Raw genomic sequence first — 15,518 nt, forward strand, 5'->3', positions numbered from 1 at the left:
TTTTTGTGAAGACGTTATTAAACATTACAGAACTTAGGTCTAAAGTCAAATGGTCGCTTTCTTGTAGATTTATAGATCACTATACAGGTTTTTTCCCCTTTATTTAGGACCTTCAGTCCCTAATTATTAAAATCTCTGGCATATGAATCGTACTTAAGGCAAGAAAACCAGCCATCATGAGGGAGACTATCAGTAAAGATTGCTCTTGATCATAGGTCAGAAAAGCAGCCTTATATTCTAAGACCACAAGAGATGAACTAAAAGGAAAGAATTTTAGTATTAAAAAGAATTAAAATAGTTCATCAGCCACGGCCAATGTCTCAGTTCAAACAGTTTCTTGGCCCTCAGTGCCTCAGGGTTCACTCTGTTAGACAACTGAGTATGACGGTTGTATTTAAAAAGTTGCTTGTTTGATTAGAGTACCAAGTAATGAGGTCATAGTCCAAAGAACATTCCTTTTACCAGATAGTTTTACACAAGGAGCAACTGTTTTGCAGCCAGACTGTGCCAGTCTGGGCAGCCAGGCTTTCTGGAAACCCAAAGTTCACGGAACAGTTTGGGGGGAAGCATGTGACCCAAGCAGCACAATCTACGAGGACCACTTCCGAAGTACCTTCAAGTTTGCTCCTGTGATGACAGGCCATACAAATACTCCTCTGATAACGGCTTTACATATGAACACTAGGGTTTCTGAGGTGGGACTAGAGTATAGACAAATCGTTCTAAGTATGACTTTAAGTGAACCGTCTACACCTCCCTGCTCAGAGCCCTGGGGAAGCTCAGGATGCCCAGCAACCTATATCATCTGATATCAAAGGGGCAAAATGACTTGTGAACTTAATGCTTTGATGTCTATCCTAGCTTGGAAGTCCTGGAGTATTAAGGTGGTATGTAAACTTTGAAAAGTCGGAAAAGAAAATACGATCTTCTCTAAGTACCTGCAGTGGCAGTCACTCAATTTAATATCTTTATGCTCATTCCTATTTGTTATCTATGTCAGATTTTGCTGTTCTCACTTATTTTCATGACTTGTTACAAGAGAAAATATGGGAAACACTAATTTATGGAAACTTTTCCAAGGATCCATATCATAGAATTAATATTGTCTATGTAGAAGCACTTATTAAAGTTTTCTCATTGCCTACAACACAGCAAAACTCCCAAAGTCAGAATTTTAACTGTGAAGCATGTCAATAACAGATATCACGAATGTTTTACCAAATATGTCTAGGGCTCAAATTATTCTCACTAATTAATTATACTATGATATCATCAGTCAAAATTTCATGTCAAGGGATAAAACAGTTTTAAATACACTAATCTCCATAATTCTCCTTTAAGTGACTATTGTTAGCCCTGTTCCAAAAATAAGTCATCTGAATGGCCATAAAAGAATGTAGTTTGCTAGGCAGAGCCAAGGCTACAATTCAGGTGTAATGATTTACAGACCATAGTGCTAAGTTTTATCTAGTCACTTTTTTTACAGGTTCTAACATCAAAGATCATATATCTTCCCTTTGACACGTCAACTGTAGCATAATTCTACCAGATTTAACGACATATAATTGACTGGTGTGCTGATGAATCCAATTTATGCAGTGTCTTCCTGGAATAAGGTCATTACCTACAAAGTAAAAGTGTAAATGTTTTAATTAGAATTGTTTGGAAAATACACAGCTGGCCAGATTAAATAAGATATTTGAAAAGATTATAATGAAAACAAAGGAATGCAATATGTGATAATCATTGCTTAAATTATTCGTCATCAAAATATGCAAAATGGTGACATATCTTTGTTTTTTTAATTAAAAAGCACTTAATATAAGATCTATCCTCTTAAGTTTTTAAGTGTACAATTCTGTATTGTTAACTATAAGCACAATGTTGTACAGCAGATGCCTAGAAATTTTTCATCTTGCATAGCTGAATCTTCATCTATTGAACAGCAACTCCACATATCCCCCTCTCCCAGCCCTGGAGACCACAATTCTGCTTTCTGCTTCTATGAGTTTGACTACTTTAGATACTTCACACAAGTGGAACCATGCAGCGTTTGTCCTTCTGTGACCAGTTTATTTAACTTAGCATAACATCCCCAAGATTTGAGACATTTGCATTCCTGTGTTTATGACAGCAGTATTCATAACAGCCATGACATGGAAACAACCAAACTGTCCATCAACAGAAAAATGGATAAAGAAAATTTGGTGTATAAATGTGGAATAATATTCAGCTTTGGAAAAGACATATCTTCATTTTTAACTTTAACTTTTTATTGTGACAAATTTCAAACCGAAGAGCATGATGAATCCCCATGTGCTCTATGGGGATTGAGCTATGCACTGTGCTTGAAAAATCATCAACTCATGGCCAAGCCTGTTTCCTCTCTTTCTCCTGTACTGGAAGCAAACCCCAGATGTCATATTATTTCATCGACTGACATTTCATATGTATGCCTAAAAAGTAAGGACTGTTTTATATACATAACCATACTACCATTATAACATCTAAAAAACGAGATAACAATCTCTCCATATAATCGAATATCTTAGATGTTTCACATTTCCAATTGCTTATATTTTAAAAATATGTTTACCATTGTTTCTTTGAATTAGAATCCGATAAGACCACCCTGCAGTTGATTGCTTTATCTCTTGTCTCTGTTAACTTGTCAGTTTCCTCCTCCATCTTTCTTTTTGCCCCTTTCAACTCAATTGAAGAAGCCACGGCATTTGTCCTATTGTCTGGACGTTGTCATTGTATCCACTGGTGCTATTTAACACGTTTCTCTGAACTCCAGAGTTCTAAAATTGGTAGCTGGATCCAAAAGCTTGAGCAGAATCAAGGTCAAATTTTTTCCTAAAATACTTCATAGATGTGGTAATATTCTTCCATCGGGGCACAAAATGTCAAATATTGTCCATTTTTGTGGTGTTACAGTCACTGATAATCGTTACTAACTCCAGTAATCTGTTAGAAGTTGCACCGTGGCGATTCTTTACTTCTACTATTTCTCCTTCACTTTCTAGCTGGAATTCCTTTATAAACAGACATATCTCCTCTATCAATACTTGGCTAACAAGTGGTACAAATCTGACAAAAAAGACAGGATGAAAACTTATTTCTTCCTTTATTTGCCAGTTTATCTTAATTATGACAAGTTGAGTCTCTTGTTGTCTGTTTTTTAAGAATTAAAGGATATTTTATACTGAATTGTATATTTGAAAGTTGCTAAAAAAGTAAATCTTAAAAGTTCTCATGATATGAAAAAAAAATGTGTGACTATGTATGGTGACGGATGTTAACCAGACTTACTGTGGTGATCATTTTGCAATATTTTCGATATCAAGCCATTATGTTGTACACCTGAAACTAATATAACATTATATGTCAATTGCACCTCAATGAAAAAACCCATATTTTACAGGATTTTATGCTGGTGAAGACCGGTATTGTAAAAAATTGGGACTTTTTAAAAAAGCCAACATACTATATGAAGTTGTCACTTTGTACTTTGCATACCTTAGCCCTCCTAAGTAAATGTGCTTCAAATTGATAAAAGATTATCAAAGAGAAAATATAGAGATGGGCCAGGTGTTACAGGTAGAGCTTTTCCCTATTAAAGGATTGGTTAATCCTCAGGGGCTGAGCCTGTAATAAAACTGAAGGCATACTTCTGAGGGCTTAAATGTAGAAAAGGCAGGAAACTACTGATCTACCCACGCCAGGAAGTATGAATTTTTTTAATCTGTATTTGTGTATCTTGAAGATAAAAAATGAAGAGAGGCCATGGCCAAAGCAAGGAAGACTCTGAGTGGCCAGTGCTCATTCCATGGGGCCCCTTCCTGCTTCCTAATGTCTCCTGGCATATTGGAAACAGGGTGTTTCTCAGCACCCTCCTGCTTGGTATACAGCCAGGCTCATGGCTGCATACAGTTCTAGTTGGTCAGAGAGAAGAACATTTTTCCATCTATGTCTGATAAGGCATGAAGCTAAAACAGCCTGACCATGCTACTGGCTTGCTGGGCTTCTTCAATGCCTTGCCACTGCTCATGGGATAAACCCCACCTCTGTAACTTGCTAGTCAAGGCCACTATAACCTGGCCTACCCTAGCTATCCTAACTAGTATCCACTATATGTGTTTCCCAGCCTCCCCACTAGAGTGTCTATAGTCTAGAAGAAAAACAACCAAATTCACTCTTCTCTGATCATACTTGAACTCCTCATTCCATGTCTTGCTCACACTGCTGTGCTTTCCTATTTAATCAAACTCCTTTCCACCAAATGCGATCTCTGATTCCTCCACTCTTAAGTCACAATTAATATCACCCTCTAAGTTAGGTAGAATAATGGCCCCCTAAAGACATCCACATCTTAATCCCCGGAACCAGTGACTATGTTGCCTTACGTGGCAAAGGGAAATTAAGGTTCAGATGGAATTAAGTTTGCTATTTAGCTAACTTTAAAATAGATGATCCTAGATTATCCACATGGGCTCAGTGTAATCACAGCAGTCCTTCAAAGTAGAAGAGGGAAGCAGAAGAGAGGGTCAGAGTAATGTGATGTGAGAAAGACCTGACTCATCATTGCTGGTTTTGAAGATGGAGAAAGGTGACCACAAGCCAAAGAATGTGGGCAGCCTTTTGAAGATGGAAACTTCAGCAAGGAAACAGATTTTCCCCAGATCTTCCAGAAAGGAACATAAACCTGCCAACACCTTGATTTTAGCCCATGAGACCTGTGTTGCACTTCTAACTTAGAGACCTGTAAGTAGTATGTTGTGTTGTTTTAAGCTACTCAATGCATGGTGATTGTTCCAGCAGACAGGGCAAACTAATACACCATTCTCTTTCCTCCTATGGTATTTTGTGCCACTATTACAGCTGTGTAGTTGGAGGCAGTAAATGTAGTGCATTTAGTGTGGTAAGATTATACCTGGATTCAAATTTCTGCTCTGCTACTTCTAAACTGTATGATCTTGGGCAATTAAAGGAAGCTCTCTGAACTTCACTTTATGTCAGATCATCTGTTCAGAGCCTTCCATTGCACACAGCTCCTGTCCTTTGAGGTATTTGTCACAATTATAATTAAATAATCAAATTGAGTGCTTAATTATGTGTCTGTTTCTCCATCGAGATAAAGTTCTCCCCTAGGGAAGGAGCCCTAACTATCTTGTTAATTACTTGTATCCCTCGCACAAAGCCCAGTGCTAAGCAAAAACAGGCACTCAAAGATACCTGCCAATTGAATGGATTTGATTAAATGTACCACCTTGGGTGTGATGTGGACAATACTGCCCAATAAAATATCAATACTTTCGGAATGTAAAAGCGAATTCACTACACCAGTATAATCCAGGGATTTAGAGAGCCGTGATGCAAGAGATTTCATAGTCTCCTCTTTTCAAGCCCCACTTTCGAAGTTATTTTATTTTGTCCCGCTCCCCCTTTGATTTCCTAACTAAGAGGCATTTTCCTGTTAGGTGTACCTCAGAGACATGGAAGGCTTCACAATTACAAGTAGGGCCTCCCAGGGTATCTCCACCTTGGTCGGCTCCCCATAAGACCAGGGTCTGATATCCATATTTACAGGTAAAAAATATAAATTTAGTGTGATAAGCTCTAGGGGACTGATTCAGGCCACTCAACCAAATTTACAATGAGAACTATTCCAGGAGCAAAATTTTCTTTTTTCTTGCACTGGATCCCACCTTCTCTACCCAGCAGGAAAATTTACTTGGGAAAAGGTTTTTAAGTTTTAAAAAAGTGGAGAACAAACAAGTACTATGTACCTAACAACTTATAAATACAAAGCATATATTGAAGGTACTCTTCTGAGAAAGTAATACTCATAAAAGAATGATTCTGACTTTTATCTGAATGACTCCAGAATTGGTATTTGCTGTTCATTGATCAAGTATAAATGGTGAATAGATCACATAGATAATTGTCTTGCATCCAGATCAAAGGAAAAAAAAGAAGAATCTCAAAATTTATAACAACGTCAAGTTTAACACTGCAAATCTTGTTTTTCAATCAACAAATACACTTCAGGCATTCTCTAGAAAGCTCTATCACAAATGGATCTCTGCAGAGCTCTTGATATAAGCCCTGTTGAGACCATTAGTATTTGAAAGGAAGTCTATAGAACATGCTAGTGATTCATTTCTGTAGGTTTTTGAAATTCTAGTCTTGAACTGAGCCCAACCTCCAAGAAGCCACACATTTGTCCAAAGGAACTTTGAGTCCCTATGGAAACAGTTTGCTTTCACTGGGTTGGGCTCTCAGCTGCTATGAAGGTTGTCTATGTGGAATAGCTACGCGAAGAGTGTGTCAGCATCCCTTCTAAAAGAAAGCAGGAGATGCTATTGCTTATACTGTTCATTATCCCTGCACAACCACAAAGGCCTGAAACATCAATCAATGAAATAAGAATTTCCCTCAGCCTCAAGTTCATTAATGACTAGCAAAGAATTCAAAACAACAATGCAAGCAGCATTAATACCTATGAGGCCCCAAACATCAGATGCAGTCTTAGAATACCCTTTTCTGCACCTGGGTTCATTTAGTTTCAGAGGTATGCCATCTAATCAAGTGCCAGTCCAGCACAGGGAAACCACTGAGTTTGGGGTCTCTTAAACTTAGAAGCCTCATTAAACATATAGGTGTGTTTGGGCTACATAATTAAATCGTATTCTTCAACACAGTTGCAGCACATAATTCCATATTTTTCAGAATAACTTATGAGAATCAAACTAAATAAACCAGGTCTACCCTTCTAAAAGCATTCCTATTAGGCCTTCATTTATTTTTTAGACTTCATTCCATAAGTCAATGTTTGCAAGAGATCAGGTTAATCTTCCCTCAGGTATCCCTGAGGAGAGAGGAAACTAATTGCAGATCCACTGTTAAATATTTCCTTTCCTGTTCCCACATAATCATCCTTCGGATAGACAAACTACTCAAAGAATATAGCAACAGAAGAAAGTCTCTCTCTCTTAAAAAGATGTTGTGCTTATTTTTATTGGCAATGAGAATTACACGACTCAATATATTTCTTTTATTTTGACTTTAGCTTCTATAATATCATGCCTAAAATGAGTATATAATCTTTAAACTATTTATATCCAAGGTTTTATGTGTAATTATTTTGTTTCCCTTTGGAAATACCTCTTTTATTTTAAGCAAGCTTAAACCACTTTTGGAATATATTACAAATAGCAAAAAGTTGTATATTTATCCAGGAAAACATCATAATTAGTTTCCTTTACCCTTCTCGAAAACTGTTGTATCTATAGTTATCATTGACAAAAATAATTTTTTGTCATCATCATTGACAAAAATAACTTCTGATAGCAGTATTGCTTCTCTTCCATCTCTGCCCCTTCACCGTCTTACACCCCTGAATCACCAACTATCATTTATGAACATCATAGTCAAAGGTCATGGAACTTACTTCCTATTACTGGAAATTCTCATTCCTTACCACCTTTCCCAAGGCTAAAGCTCCCTGAATTAACTGCATTGCTCACCACCCCACAAATCCGCAGACCTTAAGCATCTGTTGCCTGTTCACGCTGAAGTCCCAAAGTTCCCGGATGCTGGCGTCTTGAGGAAACAGAAACCCTAATCCATGAAGTTTGGATCACTGCACATGGGCTGTTGGCATGATCATCACATTGAAAGGAGGAATGAGGAGTGAAGGCTATCAATGTCCCACAAGGAAAAGAAATAGCCGAAATAGGTCCTGTATTTTTTGATTAGGTAAAGAGATTAAACGGAAATGGTCAGATTATTGGGAAGAAAAAAAAGAGAGCAAGATTCATTCCAAAAGGATGTAACTTTCTTTCTCTTTTGTTTAGCTTGTCCAAGCAGACTAGAATTCTAAAATACTCAGATTAAAGGGACTTCAGAAACCATTTGATCTGATCTCTGTTCAAAACCATTACAATTAAATTGGGAAGAGGAAAGACAGACTATGGTGGCAAAGCAAATCTTTTCCTTTGCTGTCTAAATCTCTTATTATTCTTCTAAATTTACTTCTCTTTTTTCTTTGCCTTACAAATTTTTTGAGGTCAAATTTATCAGTGCTTTCCTTAATGTCTTCAAGAGTTTTAGTAATAATTAGGAAAGCTTTTTCCACTTTCAGTTTATACAGGAATTTGTTTTTTTCTAGTACATGTGTACTTTCTTTTTCATTTTCATTTTTTAAATATTCAGATCTCTGATCAATCAGAGGAGTTTATTCTTGTGTATAGTTTGAAGTAAGAATCCAATTTTATCTTCTTTCAAATTTTTTTCAGTGAACCCAACATAATTTATTGAAAAATGTATCTTTTCCTCAGTGATTTAAGATGCATAAATTTTTATATATATCTGAGTCTATTTTTGGGTTTTCTATTGTGTTCTCTTGGACTGTCAGTCAATCCATTCATGTAACAGTTCATGCTGTTTAATGTAGAGGCTGAACAGTATGTTTTAGCATCTCTTAATACTAGCCTCCTCACTTCCCATTGCTCTTTTTTTCCCATTATTTTTTCCCCTATGTAGCTATTCAACCTGCAGTAGTTTTTTCATATAAACTTCAGATTCAATTTACTAACTCTGTTTTTTAAAAAATTGGTATTTTTATTGGGGTCTTATCTTGGATAGAATTAACATCTTTATGATGTTTATTCTTCCTTTCTAAGAATATGGAATACCTTTCCCTTTGTTCAAATATGATGTATATTTCATAAGTGTTTTAAGGTTTTCCTTATAACTTTTACACATTTGTTAACTAAGTACTTTCCTCTCCCCTTTTTCAGTTGTAACATTTGTATTTATTCAGAGCATTTAACATTTACATTCTAATCTTCCACCTTCATTCTCATCTTTATCTTACTCGTAGATGCACAATTAAATATATGCAACAATACTCACTAGAAGTAGTGCTTTTACTAAAATTATCTCTTGATTAGATAAAGACTATTCTCTAGCAGATTCCTCAGGAAGAACTTGTGAGTGCAATATTCCCTGAGTTCTTATGTGGTTAAAATGGGTTTTCTATAGCTGTGAAAATTGAAGGACAGCATATAAAACCTTTGGCTCACATGTTCTTCCTTGTGCTCCTTGAAAATGTTACTCTACTTTTACCTAACATTGTATGCTCTTGTTGACAATTTCTAGTCTGAGTTTTTGAATTTCTGATTTGTGGTTGTCTTTTACATCTTCAATTACTTGTTTAATTATATTCAATTCACTTTTCAGTACTGTGTTACAATTTTCCTTTGCTTTATGGCTTTTTCTCAGGGCAAGCAATTATCATTATCTTACACAACTCTTCCGTTTTCTTTTCCTTTATTTTTTTTAAACACAGGAGTAGTCCTCACCACCTAATTTAGATCAGGATAAGAAATATTTCAGTAACAAAGTAAAAACTTGCACAATTTCCCATTATTACTGCATGGAGGCACTTTGCCTCTCCTACAGCTTGATTTTTTCTCCCTGGGACTGAGATGTCTCTTTGCTACCAAATAAACCCTCTGGCTGATTGCCCATTACCTATTTTCAATTATTCTTTCTAACCTGTCTTCAGTATCAGAAATGATGAGAAACTGAGCATTTTTCCCTTAGAGAATATGACTTAGCCCTATCTTACTAGCTGAGAGCTACATGTCCAAAATCAATAACTCAGTTTCTTCCCACATTCCCTAAGTTTTAAAGAAAAATTAGAATGCTGTAAATAAATGTGGTACCAGATGCACTCCAGCAAATGATAGCTCTTGGAATAGCATCTGAAATGACAATATGTACTCACTTGGAATTCAGAAATGAAAATGTCCCAGTGCCTTGCTTCATTACTGAAGGGAATCAGCCTTATACCACAGCAATTGCCTGTTCCCACCAGCTGACAATGAAATGAATGCTCTGTAGGAGCTGAGATGATTGTGGCATTAAACTTAGCAGTCTCTCCATGATCCTGCAAGACGGCTACTGAATCTAAACTAAATCAGTTCTGAGACAAGTCTGTACAGAACTTGCTCATTATTTAAAATCTGGGGGGGAAAAATGAGTGAAATCAAATGAGTTAGGAAAGATATTATCAACTAAGAGACAGCTCAGAATCTGTTTTCAATCAGGCTGAGAAAATAGGACAGAAACAGCCAAACAGCCTGAGGAGAGTTGACATCATCCGCAAAAGCCTGAGAGATTGTTTTATTATTGTCATCAGTTGCAATGATGATGATAATAATAGTGATCTGGTGTTCAGTGAACACAAAACAATGCAATAGCGACAGCATTGGCTATAGAAAGAAAAGCTTAATACAGCTTTCGAGCTGGTAAGCTTGGCATGTAAGTTACCCAGACTATGACCCAGAGCAGGCACACTGAGGGAATGCAGAGTAGATGCTTGAGTTAGAGTGCGCATCTGCACATAACATGACATAGATGGAGACCATCAGTCCTAGCATTTTTATCTAATCTCTTGCTTAGAAGGGTAATGAGTGAAAGATTACTCCCTGGATATTAAGAGTGGAAGTGGAAAGGTGTTCGGGGGAGAATATTAATATCTCTGGGTAAAGCTTTCTGAACATATCTCATTTAAGATTCACAACAATGCAATCAGTTAGATACTATGATTTCCATTCTACATGAGAAGCAATTGAGGTTTGGAAAAGTTAAAATTGTCCAATTGCCTGGTAGTGAGGAGAGCAGAGCATCATTTAGAAGCCCAATGAGGTGGAGCCACGACCTTCCATATTGAGGGCCTCGCATCAAAACTGGAGAAGGAAATGAAAGGGAAGATGCTCAAGGATGCGATCTCCTCCATTTGGAACTTCCTCATCTACATGGCCCTGCTGCAAGTCACTCTTTGAAGAGACTGGACAGCACATAAAGATTGGGCATCACAAGAATACGTGATATGAAGAATCTGGTTACAGTGTCTACTCGTATGTACAAATGAATCAGCCCAGAGAGATGTTAGATACTCTTTGATTGAATGTACATAAAAATTCTACTTGCTAAGACCAAGTTTGGCTCTGGTAACTAATCTTCATAGCTAAAATATGAAACTATTTGCAAAATGAAAAAACTTCTTGTGGTCATAGTGCACCTTATGTCTATGATATTCAGCCTCCGTGAATGTTGATATAATTGTAAATCATGGCAAGCTCCATTTTCCAACAATTAATAACTAGAACAGAATTATGTCTGAAATGACACTGTCTGGTAAGTCATTTCTGTTTACTTTTTTACCTCTGTTCAGAGTGTGTTTGTGAAGAGTCTCTTATAATTAGTTATGTTTTATGAAAGCACACAACCACATGGCATTTAGGCATAGTACCATTAGTCTACATTTTTAATAAATGTATGAATTTTTTTATGCTTGACTCATCAATTACTGAGAAATATGATTAAATATCCCATTATGTCTTGGATTTGTAATTTCTTTTGCAGATCTATCAATTCTGGCTTAATATATTTTGAAGTTTTGTTATTCGAGACATCTGAAGTTTAAAATAAGACAAATTAATTATTTTAAAAATTATACTGTGGTCTTATTTATATTTAACAATGCTTTTTTGCCTTAATGCTTTCTCTGTATGATGTAATGTAAGTACATTAATATTTTCATTTGGTTAGAAATATCTTTTTCCATCCTTTGACTTTTAAATTTTCTTTCTATGATACCAATATAAGTACACTAGCTTTTGTTTGGTTAGAAATATCTTTTTTCTACTCTTCGATTTGCAGAATTGCTGGATCATTATGTCTTAGATGTGCCACTTCTCAATAAGATATAGCTGAGTCGTATGTGTGTTTTTTAATTCAGTCTGAGAAAAAAAATCAACTGGCCCAATCTACTAATTTTTCAACTGGATTCAACTCCATTTATACCCATAATAATTATTGATATATCTGATTCTTTTTCTGCAGTTTTGCTTTTGACATTGATTTTTTCCTCCTTTCTTGCTTTTTTTTATTTTTTATGTTTTTTTAATTCCATCTCTTTTCACTATGCGTTTGGAGAATTAATGATTTTTTTCTCCTTTCTTGCTTTTTTTATTGTTTATGTTTTTTAATTCCATCTCTTTTCACTATGCATTTGGAGAATTATATACCACATTCTTATTTTTTCAGTAGTTACCTTAAACTTCTTATCATGAGCATTTAGCTTCTTAAAGTCTGAAATCAATAAATACCCTTATCATCTTCCCAAAGAGTGTAAAGATCTTAGAACTACAAACACATCTGAGCTATTTGATATTGTTGTTGAGTAGTTTAGTTCTCTGTGGTTTTCCTTTTATCATACAATATAGTATTGTTGTTTTCTAGTTAATGTCTATTAAGAAATTCTTTGTTCCTTATTTCTTCATTCATGTCAGATCATTCTTCTGCGATCACTCTGCTTCTATTTGAAGTATACCTTTTAAAATTCCTTTAGTAAGGATTGTTTGAGGACATCCTTTACACAATTATAATTTTCCTACACAATTTTTTCCTGTGCAATCATCAAAATCAGACAATCAACATGAATATAAGAATGCTATTTAATCGTATATCTTACTCAGACTTTGCCATTTATCCCAATAATGTCCTTGGTCTCCTTTAAACTGGAACCATTCCTGCATGTTTTATTGTTTTTCATGGGCTTGACATTTTTGAACAGGATAGTCCAGTTATCCTATAAAATGTCCCTCAGTTGGGGTTTGTCTGATGGTTTCTCATAGTTATATTCAGGTCATAGTTTTGCTCTGTCCCATTACAGGTTATGTTAACACTGATTACTTGAGGCGTGATAACTGAAGATGGTGTTGGCCATGTTTCTCCACAGTAAATTTATAATTTCCCCCTAGCAAGTAAGTACTTGCTTGTCAGTAAATGCTTACCTTTTATGGATAAGTAAACTATTTTTATTTCTTAGCATTTCAAAAGGAACTTGTCAGGTTTTTATTGTTTGTTTTTCTCAAATGGCAAAATGTAAGCTTGACATAATTGGAAAATAATTATAGAGTGAAAGAAGAAATACATTTAAGAATTGGAATAGAAATTTGGGGAATTCCAATATAGTTTCCTTAAAATATCTAAATTATTAATAAGATTTTAGTAAGGAATTTTGAAAGAATGGGAGACTATTCATATAGGTGCTTTCAGAAGACAAAATACTCAGCAATTATCTCAACCTATATAAAAACTGTGCAGAATCTTATAAAATTAGGAACATAGCTAGAGGCATATATCTTCCCTAGAAAATTTCATTTGATAAGCAATTTTATTTTGTTTTTATTATCATAATTTTTGCCCTAAATTTTCCTTTCAGGTAATTAAAATCATTTTCCTAAGATAATAAGTTGAATACTTGCTTAATTTATTTTCAACATTTCTAATCACAGCAAAAATATTTTTTAAACTGTTAAATTGGGTTTGATTACTGCTCTGGCCTCATTCCGTAGAATTTCAATTTATACATAGGTTAAATCCGTATCATTTAGGAAACATTCTATTACTGTTTTCTTGATTTAGTCTTGCTTAATCTTTCTTGATTTCTTGGCCCAGCTGTTACTTTAGAGAATATTTTTTTTATTACAAACACATCAGCTTTCTTTACTTCAATTTACTTTTTTCTAGTTTTCTTGAACAGCAGTCTGAAAATATATTCTTCAAATTTTCTGCATTTTGAATTTACGTGAGTTTTCTTTGTTTTCTGTTAGGCAGGCAATTTTGATTTGTAAACAGTGTGCTCTTAAAAATGCATACTCCTTGTTTATGGTCTATAATTTTTGGTAAATAGTAAATATTTCCAATTATTGATTATTCATTTTCTCTTTGTTCTTGCTTTATTTTGAATTTGACGCAAATAGTAATGAGCTAAAATCCACACAGTCTGTGAAGGAGAACTATTATGGTTCAAATTATAGGTCCGCGGTTTATGAGGGACCTTGGTCAGATTACCTAGCCTTTCTGTGCCTCAGTCTCATTATCTGAAAAATGGGGATAATAACAGTATTTGCCATATAGGGTTTACGTGAGGATTAAATATTTAAGAGATGCGCTTAAAATATGCGCATCAAATCAGAACTATACAAACGTTAGCTATTGCTACTATATTTGCTTTAGATTCCACTTGAAACTTACATTCATTTTTTTCTGGTTTTCCCTATTCCATCTTTTATTTTTAATTTTTCTGCTTCAGTGTTACGTCATAGTAATACAAATTACTGTATCTTATTCTTCATTTGTGTACATACAATATACTGTTTTGTGTGCATGATTTATACATCATCATTCATAGGAATAATTGCTGTGCTAGTCCTATCATCTGTCATTCTGTATTTGCTTTATTTTAAATTTACGCTTTTGGGGGAGGTCCGTTATCTACCATTGCATTTGTTGTAGAGACTTTTTAAAAAGTTTTGTAACATTGGAATTTGTATCATGCTATTTTTGAAGACATGTTTAAAAGATCGAATGAAATCATCCAAGAAAACTATGTCCAAGTTCATCATTGATTTTGTCTCACAAACTCAGTAACTTTGATCCCTTTTGTGATGGAGGAGGTATTTCACAATTTTTCGCTTTCCCTGCTTGCTCCCTCTGACCCCGGCTTGCTAAGTCTAATCCAAGGACCCATTTTAGTTGGGGTGGAAGAGGGAGAGGAACTGAGCCCAGCTTTTGTTCTAACAAGTAACTAAAATTCCTCTCTTTTCTTAGTCTTATAATTTCTCCTTGTTCCATTATTATCTACTTTCTCAGCTCCATATTTTTCTTTCTGTTTACTTAAATTTCTGCAGAAAGAAAAAAATAGTACTTAAAAAAAAAAAAACCCAGCAGCTGTTTTTGCATTATAGGGCAAGATGGAAGCTGCTGTTTTGTTTACGAAAACACTTATGCCAAAGCAAGGCCTCTTCTGGAAGGAAAGTGGGAATTTAGACTAACTGAATTGCTCTACTAATTAATAGGAAAACGATCTTATTTGTGGGCTGGGTGGTATCTTCACAAAGACATTATGACTTTGAGCTGGAGGAGGTAGAAGGATTGATGGCTCTGGGATTGGGGGACGTGGGAGGGACATGGAGATAGGTAACATGAAAGAAAAGAAAATGCTTATGGGCGCATGAACCTGAAAAGCTTGGGGACAAGGTTGAGAAACCTTTGTGAAAGGGCATGATGACAGCCCTTAGGAGCAGTGATTTCTGATGTTCAATTTAAAGTTGCCTTGTCTTTGTTGAAGTCCCTTAGAAGATTCAGTCACGGCCCTTACCTACTATGGTCTGGTGTTCGCTGAGACCTGGGGGAAGGCAGGAGCTATCTTGATGTGAGGCTGACCCACAGCTGCACAAAGTAATATAGAGATGGGCAGATATATCAGAGAAGACCCAAGCAGAGTCTGGAGCAAGAGGGAAGACGTAGTGTACTCTGCACGTGTACCCCCAGGCCTTACAAATGCCGTGGAAAATGGGACTGGATTTCTTACAGTCTGCCATAATGGAAGCTGAATGTCATAAGAAATTGTGACCATGGAGAACAGAAAA

General features: G+C 35.6%; 1 long non-coding RNA gene across 1 annotated transcript in view; it reads right to left on the reverse strand.

Annotated features, from left to right (window-relative positions):
* The window catches only part of LOC103564112 (uncharacterized), a 103,715-nt gene that overhangs the window by 18,885 nt on the left and 69,312 nt on the right, over positions 1–15,518 (reverse strand). The gene's annotated exons all lie outside the window — the stretch shown is intronic.

Source organism: Equus przewalskii, chromosome 4 (assembly GCF_037783145.1).
Source record: "Equus przewalskii isolate Varuska chromosome 4, EquPr2, whole genome shotgun sequence".
Taxonomy (NCBI): domain Eukaryota; kingdom Metazoa; phylum Chordata; class Mammalia; order Perissodactyla; family Equidae; genus Equus; species Equus przewalskii.